This window comes from Lactuca sativa, chromosome 9 (genome assembly GCF_002870075.4).
Source record: "Lactuca sativa cultivar Salinas chromosome 9, Lsat_Salinas_v11, whole genome shotgun sequence".
Lineage (NCBI taxonomy): Eukaryota > Viridiplantae > Streptophyta > Magnoliopsida > Asterales > Asteraceae > Lactuca > Lactuca sativa.
The window spans coordinates 1,701,993-1,714,054 of NC_056631.2; the positions used below are offsets into that span (position 1 = coordinate 1,701,993).

The 12,062-nt window shown below is 37.9% G+C and overlaps 2 long non-coding RNA genes across 2 annotated transcripts; both read left to right on the forward strand.

Annotated features, from left to right (window-relative positions):
* The first annotated feature begins 7,422 nt into the window (after positions 1–7,422).
* Positions 7,423–9,284, forward strand: LOC122196027 (uncharacterized). Its single transcript, XR_006187270.1, has 5 exons — positions 7,423–7,978; positions 8,080–8,184; positions 8,287–8,395; positions 8,879–9,017; positions 9,113–9,284. It is a non-coding gene; the product is annotated as an uncharacterized LOC122196027 (long non-coding RNA).
* Positions 9,285–9,702: 418 nt separating this feature from the next.
* Positions 9,703–11,321, forward strand: LOC122195790 (uncharacterized). Its single transcript, XR_006186530.1, has 3 exons — positions 9,703–10,008; positions 10,638–10,691; positions 10,970–11,321. It is a non-coding gene; the product is annotated as an uncharacterized LOC122195790 (long non-coding RNA).
* Positions 11,322–12,062: the final 741 nt, after the last annotated feature.

Below are 12,062 nucleotides of genomic sequence, written 5' to 3' on the forward strand. Positions count from 1 at the left end.
AAAAGCATAAATGAAAATCGGTCTTTTCTGGCCGAGATTTTGGGGATGTCACAGTTGGTATCAGAGCATTAGTTTAAGCGAACTAGGAATTTGTAGGATTTCTAGACTTAAACTTAGAATGCTAAGTGAAGTTTTGAGATGTGTGTCTGTTGTGATTTAGACACGAGCACTAGTTTATTTTAGGAAAGTTGCCTAAAATGATTTATGTGCTAAATGTTATATGTTGCCATATATGATATTATTTGTTCGGATCTATGGTCTGTTGCCGACCGGATCTAGAAACCTTATGTGTGTAGGATTCTAAGCGTACGTCTACGATATTAGAACTAGCATGTAAACGTTTCGGAGTGATAAGGATGATTTGAATATCTATCATGATTGAGGATCTAATTTCACCTTATTCGGTGTAGATCAAAATGGTGAGAACAAGAAGTGGAGTTGGAAATGCTGACGAAAACAGGAATCAACCACCAGTGATTGAGCCAATACCTGTCGTAGCAGCAGCACCTGAGCCAATAACCATGGCTGGTGTGCAATTGATGATTCAGACGATGTTGGATCGTCAGATGGATGAAACTAGACGGTTGCTTCAGCAAAATCGTGAAGAACTGTCGATTCGTGTGGAAGACCTGAACTGAATGAAGGGCACTCGGAAGGTGGAAACTTCAGTGGGTCTGTTGGTCCAGCCAACCCACCGATAGTTAGGCAAGATAACCATGATGGAAGGAATGATGGAATGGGATGCAAGTACAAGGACTTTTTGACTTGTAAACCATCGACCTTCAATGGAAAGGAGGATCCGATTGGGGTTATGGATTGGATCTCCGAAATGGAGTTAGCCTTTATGACATGTGGCTGTAGAGGCAAGTTGCAGACTATCTATGCCGTGCGACAATTCCGAGGTGGAGCCGTTCGTTGGTGGAACACTCTAGGGAAGACCTTAAGCCCTAGCGAGCCACTGCAATTGTCATGGGCAGAGTTCTTGGTGCAGTTTAAGCGCAAGTTCTGCTCGGCTCAAAATCTGTTGGAGTTGGAGAACAAGTTTCTGACATTGACGAAGGGTAGCATGTCAGTAGATGAATACACCAATAACTTCACCGATAAGATGGAGTTTGCCTTGCGTATCGTTCCAGACGAGCTGACAAAGGTGGATCGGTATGCGAAGGGACTTCCATGGGAGTACGAGGTGCCGGTACGTCAGGCACTTACTCTAGAGGCAGCTATCTGGGCTGCCAAGTCTGTGGAGAACATGATAAAGGGAAGAACCACCGACAAGGTTGAGGTTGGTGAGAAAAGGAAGTTTGAAGGAACATCTGGTTCCAGTAAGAAGAGTAAATTTTCGAAATTTGATTCGAAAAAGTTTGGAGGAAAAGGAGGCGAAGCGAAGTGGTGTGATAAGTGTAGGAAAAAGCACTTTGGAAAATGTAGCGAGGATGTAACCTGCTACAAGTGTGGAAAGGTTGGACATTTTGCCAATGAATGTCCGAACAACAAAAGGATGTGTTTTGGGTGTAATGAAGAGGGGCATATTTTGAAAGATTGTCCGAAGAAGAAGGAGGCAGCTAGGCCCAACATTCCACCAAAGCCGAAGGCGAGAGCCTTCCAGATGACACTTGAGGCTGCGAAAGATGAAGCTGATGTCGCTTCAGGTACCTTTCTCGTAAACGAATTACCTGCTCATATATTGTTTGATTCTGGAGCCAACTACTCCTTTATTTCGCATGAGTTTGGTAGAAAGCTAGCTTTGCCTGTTGATAGACTAAATAATGCTTTATTAGTCGAAGTAGCTAGTGGCAAGTTTGTACCTGTTAGCCATCGTATGAAAAACGTCTTGATCGACCTTAATGGGAATAAGTTTCTCGAGGAATTATTGCCTATCGAACTAAATGGTTTCGACATCGTCTTGGGAATGGATTGGCTTAGCGCCAATGATGCCGAAATTTTGTGCAAGAAGAAGATAGTTAAAGTAAACCCGCCTGGGAAAGATTCGTTTATGGTGTATGGGGACAAACGCAGAGTGAATTCTGGAATCATTTCTCTAATGAAAGCCAGAAAGTGTTTGACCAAGGGATGTACATCATATTTAGCATTCGTGATTGATGCTAAGAAAGAAAAGAAGGTGATGCAGAGTATTCCAGTGGTGTGTGATTATCCGGAAGTATTTCCCGAGGATCTTCCTGGATTACCACCTGATAGACAAGTGGAGTTCAGAATAGACTTGTTACCAGGAACCACGCCAATAGCAAAAGCACCTTATCGATTAGCACCGACGGAGATGAAGGAGCTGATGATGCAACTTCAGGAGTTATTGGACAAAGGTTTCATTAGACCTAGTTCATCGCCCTGGGGAGCTCCGGTGTTATTTGTAAAGAAGAAAGATGGAAGTATGAGAATGTGCATCGATTACAGAGAGCTGAACAAGGCAACAATAAAGAATAGATATCCGTTGCCGAGGATTGATGACCTGTTTGATCAATTGCAAGGTTCGAGCTATTTCTCGAAGATCGATCTTAGGTCAGGATATCATCAACTGAAAGTAAGAGAGCAAGATATCGAGAAGACTGCATTCAGAACTAGATATGGACACTACGAGTTCTTGGTTATGTCGTTTGGACTAACCAATGCTCCAGCAGCGTTCATGGATTTGATGAATAGGGTTTGTAATCCTTTCCTTGATAAATTCGTGATAGTGTTCATAGACGACATTCTGATCTACTCGAAAAGCCAGGAGGAGCATGGCAGGCACTTGCGAGAAGTGTTAGAAGTTTTGAAGAAGGAGAAACTTTATGCGAAGTTCTCCAAATGTGATTTTTGGATTCGTGAGGTCCAATTCTTGGGTCACGTGGTCAACCAAGAAGGGATAATGGTTGATCCAGCGAAGATTGAAGCTGTGACGAAGTGGGAACAACCGAAAAGTCCCACGGAGATTCGAAGCTTTTTAGGATTAGCCGGATATTACCGAAGGTTTATCCAAGGCTTTTCTTCGATTGCTACTCCATTAACAGCTTTGACCCACAAAGGAGCTACTTATGCTTAGAGTGAGAAGCATAAAGAAGCATTCGAGAAGTTAAAGAAGAAGCTATGCGAGGCACCGATACTTTCTCTACCCGATGGAGTCGAAGACTTCGCTGTTTATAGCGATGCGTCTGGTGTTGGATTGGGTTGTGTTTTGACCCAAAGAGAAAAGGTGATAGCATATGCGTCTCGACAGTTGAAAGAGCATGAAAAGAATTACCCGACTCATGATTTGGAGTTGGCAGCGGTAGTTTTCGCTCTGAAAATATGGAGGCATTACCTCTATGGCACGAAGTGCAAACTTTTCACTGATCGTAAGAGTCTCCAATACCTCTTTAATCAGAAAGAATTGAACATGAGGCAACGACGCTGGCTAGAACTTCTCAAGGACTACGACTGTGAGATACTTTACCACCCAGGTAAAGCAAATATTGTTGCTGATGCTCTCAGTCGGAAAGTCAATCTTGAAAGGAAGAGGCCAAGAGCGTTGAAAATTGAAGTTGTCTCGACCATTGTGGAAAGTATAAAGAAAGCTCAAGAGGAAGCTTCTGAGAAAAATGACCGAAAGGAGGAACGTTTGGGTAAAACGTTGGTGTTTGGTACTAACGGTCATGGACTGAAGGTATTCCAAGATCGTATTTGGGTACCTAAGTCAGGAGGAATTAGGGATCTTCTGATGGAAGAAGCTCACAAGACCATGTACTCGATTCATCCGGGTAGCACTAAAATGTATAGGGACCTGAAACCCTACTACTGGTGGCCGACGATGAAGCTTGATGTTGCAAAGTATGTGGCCGAGTGTGTGACTTGTGTGAGAGTCAAGACACAACATCAGAAACCTTACGGGAGTTTAGAACCATTGCATGTGCCTATGGGTAAGTGGGAAGACATTGCTATGGATTTTGTCACTAAACTGCCCAGAACAAAGAATGGTCACGACATGATTTGGGTGGTCGTTGATCGATTCACTAAGAGTGCGCATTTCATAGCGGCCAGGGAGAAATGGTCTATGGAAAAGCTTGCGAATTCTTACGTGAAGGAAATTGTGAGGCTTCACGGTGTTCCGTTAACGATTGTATCGGATCGTGATAGCCGTTTCACCTCAAGGTTTTGGAAAAGTCTACAAGAGGAAATGGGTACCAAGTTATGTTTAAGCACAGCTTACCATCCGCAGACTGATGGTCAGAGTGAAAGAACAATACAAACACTTGAAGATATGCTGAGAGCATGTACCTTGGAATTCCTAGGTAATTGGGATGAACATTTACCGTTGGTAGAATTTTCCTATAATAATAGTTTTCACTCGAGCATTAAGATGGCACCGTACCAAGCTTTGTATGGACAAAAGTGTCGTACGCCGTCTTGTTGGCTTGAGGCTGGGGAAAAGCAGTTTATGGGACCGGAGTTGGTTCATCAAACTGCTGAAAAGTTGAAAATAATTAGGGAAAGAATGTTAGCAGCTCAAGATCGTCAAAAGAGCTATGCTGACAAGAAGCGAAGACCGATGACTTTTGAGGTTGGAGATTCGGTTTTGCTTAAAGTCTCGCCGTGGAAGGGACTTATAAGATTTGGTAAAAGGGGAAAGTTGAGTCCAAGGTTTATTGGACCGTTTAGAGTCCTTCAGAGGATTGGGAATCAAGCTTACAAGCTCGAATTACCCGAAGAACTGAATGGAATTCACAACACCTTTCATGTGTGTTATTTGAGGAAGTTCACGGGAGAAGTTCCCGATATAATTCCAATTTCTGAATTGAGAATTGATGAGAACAAAAGGTTGATTGAAGAACCAGAGGCAATTGTTGACCGAAAGACTAAGAAGTTGCGACGCAAAATGGTTGGGTTAGTGCTTGTCCGATGGAAACACACGAATGGGCCGAATCTCACCTGGGAGACGGAGAGTGACATGTTGAGTCGCTATCCGCATTTGTTTGTTGATGTGTGATTCCGGGGACGTAATCATTCTAAGGTGGAGAGAATTGTAACGCCTGTGTTTCGGGCTTGCCATTTGTAGCAATGTAATAGTCTAGGTTAACCTCTGTAACCCGTTTTGAAATAATAAGATTGTATTATTTGAGTATTGTGTGTTTTGTGCTTAATTGCTTAATTATGTGGTTTGATTAATTAAGAATAAAAATAAGCGTCAAAATTTAAGTGTAAAATAAACTTAATATATTTGGTTAATGTTGTAGTAGTTGAAACGAGGTTTCCGAATATATATAGAACGCCCAAATCTGACTTCGTATGAGGAAGTTATGATTTATCGAAGTTCCGGCTTAGCGATATACAGCCTGTTTTACTCGATTTGAGATCGAGCGGTTGTTAGCCGAAGCAATCTAAATGAGAATCGAAGATCTCATTGTTGGTATTGAAACGATAAAAAGTTAGGCGAGAACGGACGTCAAACGAAGAAGTTATGAATTTATAACGAAAGTTTCTGTCCCGGCCTATTAAAAATAATTAATAAAAATAAAGTCAAAATTAGCCGACGGAGTCTAAACGAAAGTCGTAGAGCATGGTCTCACCTTCGCGTGGATATAAAGAATGTCGAAAACGGAGTTCGTATGAAGAAGTTATGAATTTCCGAAGTTTATTAATCATTTTGTATTTATATTTAAATCAAAATTCGGAAGCATTATCCGAAGGAGTCACCGATCTGATCCGAGGTACGCCCCGCGTACTCGAGTACGCCCCGCGTACTCCGAGGGATGTCGACACTCGCACTCGAGCACTTCGGATACGTAAGCAATGACGTTTTGGGCAGTACGCCCCGCGTACTCCGAGGCTCCAGCCTCCTATAAATAGGATGCGAGGGTTCCGGGTATTTTTGCCAATTCCCTCTCGTTTTCGTGTCGAAGCTCTGTGCAAAAACCCCCGAAGCTACCCCGAAGTACCGGTATCATACTCTAGCCCCGAGGCAAGTCCCGAGATCCTGAAGATCCCGAAAAGTGCGGTTCCCGAGTCGAAGCTCTGCCCGCGAGAAGTTCGATTTTCGAGAAGATCTTCCAGATCTGCTGTGGATTACGACTTCTATAAGCCGTAGTGCTGTCCGATCATCTTCTGATCAAGTGAGTGTGTAGTTATTTCTTCTAATACAATAATACGAAGTATTTTATATAAAAATACGTGCTATGTGTATATATTTGGTTGTGTTATGTGTGAATGAGTATTCACTCTCTTCTATCTTATAGATCTGCTTATTTCTTTATGAGATATGTGTTATGTGTGTGTGTGCCTCATCTGTTATGTGATATATGTGTTGATTAAAGCATGCTATACAGGTTTTCTTTAAACTATGTATACAAATGTATATTTTTATCTACTAATATGTTGGGTAGAACATGGGTAGACAGTTGGTGTGTAATAAACAGATGAGAGGCCTCGTTGTTGTTTGATTGAGTCATCTAGCGGAGTTTAGATGACGACCACTGGCTATTCTAGACAGTCTTGTGGAAACATTAGCAGGTTCGCCACCTGTAGGTGTTAATGAACTTGGGTGTTCATTCGCTGTACTCCATCCCCCTCATGGTTGCCTTATTTGACTTATATTGCTGAGGTACCCCCGAAGCATGTGTTGTCACCCCGATGAAATATTCTTAGACTAGGTCCCTTATGTTAGTTGTTTTAGGGACATTAAAGTGAGAATAACGGGAATGGGTAATTGGGTTATTGTTGGTTGGTGAAAATTAAATATGATATTTATTGTGGGTTGAAAACCCTATATGCTCACCAGGCTCCCAAGCCTGACCCACTCAGTTTTAAATTGTATTACAGGTAGTGGCGGAAGGGCATGAGATGGATGAACCATCAAGTTGTTTTGTTTACAAGTCTGCATATGTTTATATTTGTTATATGACTTGTAATGTATTCGTTTATGCTTATTGGTCTGAATCGGAACATGACACCCCGAGTTTTGATTATAATGAAAATACATTTCTTTTATGAAATGCTTCGGTAAACAATGTTTTATCATGTTTTGTTTTTGGGAACAAATTCCGCAACTCTTTCAAATCAAAAGGATTTACTCTGAAAATATTTAAAAGCATAAATGAAAATCGGTCTTTTCTGGCCGAGATTTTGGGGATGTCACATTGCAGAGTACGTATCATAAACCCTGATTGATATTTCATTAAGCTATCGTTTTTCCATTATATTTCTCAAATTGGAAACACGTTGGTAAATTTGAATAACCTTCTCCTGTTCACCTATTTTTTGTCAATTAATAGTATATATAATAGTAAAATATACATATTATATATATTATTAATTGCTAAAAACTTGATGAACAGGAACCTTTGTCAATTCTCATTTCTGCCACATTTTTTCCGTCATTTGCTACTTTGGCCACACTGGCTGCTATACTCTTTGCTTCTTTTTACTTCGCCGTCATTTTTATTTTAAAAGGTTTTTTTAGAGACCGCCTTAAATATTTGGTGATCCTTATCTTCTACACCGACGGTCCATTTTCTTGCACCACCACGACTCCTTAATTTTTTCACAGCTTCTGTCGTTCAACGTTTTCTCTTCAACCCACCATTTTCTTCCTTTGATGCCTTCCTGTAGATTTGTGAGGCGGCGATGCATGAGGAGTGCCTTTGAGGAGCATAGTTGTTTCGAGTCGCTTCGTCGGAGAAACCAATATACCGGAGGTGCTTTGTCGACGTTGTAGGCGACTGGTGTTGGCCAAGTCGGTCTGTGGAAGTGGTCCACCTTTGAGGAGCATTGTTGTTCTGAGTCGCTGACCCCTCCAACGTCTCTATCATCGTAACTTCCCTCCTGACTTCATCACTGTTTCTGTTGTGTTTTTGGTTTCACCCAGTTTTTGGTTTCACCGTCGAAGCCCTACAAACAACCTGTTTCATCTCTGGAAACGCTAGACGACCATCACCGCAGCCTCCACAGCTCGCTATGGAGATTCCTCCGTTGGTGGTTACCAGATGCTTCCATTTGCTAACCTAGGACCAAGGTACCTCTTAGTTCGTTCTATCTTTATTTCCCGTCCTCTTTTCTATATCGATACCATTGTTACTGAATTAGGGTTCGTATTTTAATTTGTCGGTGCTATAGCTTGCATCTTCTTTACCGATCCCGACTGTCATATCCACCATCGCTCCTACGCCTTTGTTCGTCCAGAAAAACGCAACAATGATTATCTGGTGTACATCGTAAGAGGTTTGGGTTTATTTCACGCTCCTGTTCTTTTTTTTGTTCGTTTCCAAGTTTTTGGATCTTCGTTTCGTTGTCTCTCCGTTAAATTGAACATGATTTTTGAAGGTTTCTCTTCAATTGATGGAAACCCGGTCGCATGCCACACACCTTCTGGGCACTTTGTTAACAATCGTCGCCTCTCACAAGCATGCCTCCAATTCAGATTGTAAATCAAGTATGTCTATATCTACTTTCTCTCTTCGATTCCTATTTCAGTTGCTTGATTTTAAATCATCTCTATTGTAAGCTGAAATGAGTTTGAATTGGTAGGACTATTATTACAAAAATTTGAAGAAAATGAAGACGCATACCACCTGTTTGATAAAATGTCTATTTGAAATACAGTTTTATTTAGATATAAAACCAGTTTTACCTAATAATCAGACCAACAATAATTGTCTATTCTTTAGGAAATTTGATATGATTCCTTCATTTAATGCTTTGCTAAGCTTAATAAGATGTTAGTTGTTGCCCTATTTTATGATGGCAAAAGCCCATTGTGTTTTTATCTTTTGATGGTCACTTATGAATCATAACGATTCTCAGAAACAATAAAACCATATGTAGCAATTGATTTTCGTTACACCATCCAAGCAATTCTGTTCTTCTACTCCGTACATTGCAATTTTCTGCATCTAACCTTTTTGTTTCTTATCAGGTGGCTTTGAAAACACTGATAGTTATCCATAGGACACTAAGGGAAGGTGATACAACTTTTAGGGAAGAACTTGTAAGTTTCCAACAAAGAGGGTGTGTTCTTCAAATTGCTAATTTCAAAGATGATTCAAGCCCTATTGGTATCTTTTTTGATTTATTTTCAACTTACAATTTGAATCTTTAAAATGTTTTAAGTAGTTCATGACTTTTATTTTTATTTTTATAAAATTTTCAGCTTGGGATTGTTCTGTTTAGATGCGTACATATGGGCTTTTCTTAGAAGAAAGACTTGAATGTTTTAGAGTTTTTAAATATGATATTGAAGCTGAAAAAATCCCAACACTTGCTCAAGGTCAAGAAAATAAGGTATTTTTTTATATAACATTAATTAATTTCAAGAAAATGATAATCACATACTTGGTTAAGTAATTCACAGCATTTTAGTGTATCTTTTTCCATCTTTTTTGCAGAAATTTTTTTGAAACACTTGAAAGTTATATAAAAGCTTAGGTTAATCAATTTTTCTATAAAATTGTGGAACTTTCAGGTTAATAACTTTTTCACTTCTAAATATTAAAGTATAATCAAAGTCATAGAACATGTAATATATATCTTTTTTTTAATATATTTAATTGAATTCAATGTCAATACAATATTTTGAATTTGAGTAGATACTTGATATATCAGTTTTCTGTAGAAAAAGATGATTATTTTCATTGATTTGATACAAAAGGAGTGAAATATGGATTTTTTTGTTTTATTATCTTATATAATAATAATAATAATAATAATAATAATAATAATAATGGTTATAGAAGAACAAGGGATTTAGAAAGTGAAGAACTATAGAAACAACTTCCTGCTTTACAACAACTGCTATATCGACTTATGGGATGCAGGCTAAGGTTACAGGTCAACAACACTGTCATGTAAAGCAAATGACAAACTTATTTGGTATTCTAAAATAAAAAAAGCAACTTGAGTTGTTTCTTATTGATAGTGTTTTTGTTTTATGACAGACCTTATTCATTCTCCTCTTGGGCAATTACCACTAACCATTGAAGACCGTATGCAAACATTCTCAACATACAGGAACAAGAAAACAAAGAGGAATTTTGGCAGAAAATCAAGGTATTATATATTACGTTATCACATATTTTAGATTCTTAATGCACATTTGTTGACGGGTTACCAAGATTATTTTTAGAAAAACTTTGCATCTTTGACATTATTTTTTTTTCCAGTATGCTAAACTTATTTTTTTTGAAAACGCGAATAAGATTGAAGCGGATCTGGAATGTTTTGAAACACAAGGGTATTTTGGTCCAAAATAAAAGGTTATAATATTTTTTTGGAATTTTTTTTCTTCTACACCTACGACTCGGATTTCCATTTTTCAATTACCAATTACAGTTTTCAATTAAAAACAATGATGAGTATAGGAAGGAAATTAGACTATGTGATTATACTAATTATATTGTAACGCAAGCCATTTATTGACCATTATGTCACTGGTCATTTATTTATTTTTTTGCATTGTTTTGGCTTTTACTTTGTTTTTTTGGTTTGTATTTTTGTCATAGTAAAAAATACACAGCTTATAAACTTTTTTTTGGCTATTACAATATTTTTTTTACCAAAAATGACAATGCACTTTAGTTTTTTTTTTAAAATAAAAGTCGTGTGCTTTTTACTATTAATCAGGTTTGTTATAGATTGTCTTATCAGTGAATCTAATAAATTAGTTTGAATGGTTATAGGAAACGAATGAGAGAAAATTGAAGCTTTGAAAAGGCATCAAATGAGACTTTTGGGTAAGCAACACAATATATTTATCTGTTTTTTAAGCGAGTTAATGACAATTATGCCCTTGGTCGTTTAACAGTATGTTGATGTCATTTTGCCTTTTAAAAGAGTGACGTGTGAACGTAAGCATACTAGACCAAAACCAATAGGAACAAACTAATCCTACTACTACTAAAACCAAAAAGTAAAGTAATTCATATGTAGTTGAGATTTAATTTTTATTTGGTTGTACTTACTTTCATTCTTGTGATTTTGACGGGAGTTTTCCTTATTTGAATACACACAGTCAACTGGAAGAGACAAAAAGTGGACGAGATTAATGGTGAATGTACCAAATGAGCATTGGAATCCGGTTATACCCAGCGGAAGTTCTTGGGCTCCGATGAGTCCAGGGAAACTGATCTATGAAAGATCAAATTTTATCAAAACAATATTGCACAAAGGAACTTGAACCCCTAAAAAATCAGCAATCCACTACATTTAATTTGGACATGATTTTGAAGAGCATTTACGCAAACTTGATCCAACCCGGCGCCAACGACGCAAGTAATTCCCTACTAGTTAATAATTAAATATAAAAAATTGAGTGAACTAACTTATTTTGACTTTTTTTATATATATAAAAAGTAATTTTCATATACGGTAAATATCAAATTTAATCCTTAATTTTTTCGGTTTCATGGAATGTCAATGTTGTTTCAATTTATGTTTGGAGTATTCATATTGTTTCAATTTATGTTGTGCTTGATATTTTCTTTTTCAATTTTTTTATTTAATTTAAAAAGAAAGAAAAATACCCTCCCTTTCACTCTTTTTTTCTTTACTAGTTAACACCTTTTATCTTCTCTCTTATCATTATTGGATGGATTTGACCTACCCACTAACTCCTATTGAAGATATGGATAAAATCAGACTCACGGTAAGCTTGCATGCCCATAACACAAAATTCTGATTTCGTCTTGTTTGCCTATCTTTGCTGGCATATTCATCAAAAAATATCGACAACAAAGTCTGTGATATGCGGTTGAGAACCCGAATTAAATGGCCATATCCACGATACACTCTTTTAATCTCGATAAAAAACTATATCCTAGATTCCCCACATTATGTTTTCTAACGTCAAATGTTATTGGAAGGATTTTGTTATTACGGTTAATGGCTTTCACTAGAAACATAGTTCCCAACTATTTCCCTTTTAGGCGGACTTCGTCAATGATAATAATAAGACACAAATATGTTAGAAACACTCAAATATGCATAATAGTATACTAGATTAGTAATTAGATCTAATATATGTATAACAAGTCCAAAAAATATACATAAGAAATATTATCGTGTAACTTATGGTAAACAAAAAGTATTCAAATATATTGTTGTTA